This window comes from Henckelia pumila, chromosome 3 (genome assembly GCF_033568475.1).
Source record: "Henckelia pumila isolate YLH828 chromosome 3, ASM3356847v2, whole genome shotgun sequence".
Classification (NCBI taxonomy): Eukaryota; Viridiplantae; Streptophyta; class Magnoliopsida; order Lamiales; family Gesneriaceae; genus Henckelia; species Henckelia pumila.
In genome coordinates, this window is record NC_133122.1 from 127,189,628 (window position 1) to 127,190,710 (window position 1,083).

Consider the following 1,083-nt stretch of genomic DNA (forward strand, 5'->3'; position numbering starts at 1 on the left):
GAGTCGGTAAACGAGTCAAAGCACAGTACTAGCATATAGAGTCTCCATGATGTTTCAAGTAGTAAGGACTAATGGTGTACAACCAAAACCGCGGACTTTATCCACTCGATAAGTGATAACCACTTGGAAAGTCCGGATAGGGTAGTTCGATTATTCATCCTATGAATATCCATTTGCATGCTTCGAACATCTCCATGTTCCCTACCAATGAAACGTGGTACTCCGCATCGCAAATGCTAGTCTCAAACTCGAGCGATCCTTATCCTTATTCTCGGACGGCTCAATCGACTAGGAACAGTTTAGAATATACAGTGACTATAAGATGTATTTCATGATAGACATCCCCATGTTCTACCACATCTTACATACACTATAGTATATTCAAGGTCTTTATCAAAACAACAATAGTATATCACAATATAACAATATGAAGAAAGATAAAGTCATTGCCATTAATAAAAGTGTAAATTGTATTAAACAAAAGATCGTTTGTACAAAGAGTCATCAAAGCCCATAGCCACAAGTTGGCTCACTGGGCACCCACTCTTTCACATGGCTGCCAATTCTCAACAATTTGGCACCAACAGGAATGATCATGTACCAAGGAAAAAAAATGAGGTTAATGTCCCTTCCCTTGAGCAACAATTGATTGAATTGACGTCTCTTGTGCATCAAATGGCTATAGGGAATGGACAAACAGCAAAGGCATGTGGAATCTGCGCTGCAATGGGACACACCACTGATATGTGTCCTACTCTTCAAGAGGAATCGGTCGAACAGGTTAATGCTACTGGAGGATTTCCCGGACCACCACAGCGGAAGTATGATCCATATTCCAACACATACAATCCTGGTTGGAAGGATCATCCAAATCTAAGATATGGAAACCCTCAGGCAAATCAACCTGGACCTCAGGCACCACCGCACAATCAAGCTTATAGGCCACCGTATCCTCAACAGCAGCAATATCCTCAGATTCCAACTCCAGGTGAGTTTCTCGAAAATATTGTTAAGGATCTTGCTACTAATACTGTAACTTTTCAACAGGAAACAAGAGCAAGTATCCAGAAATTGAATACCCAG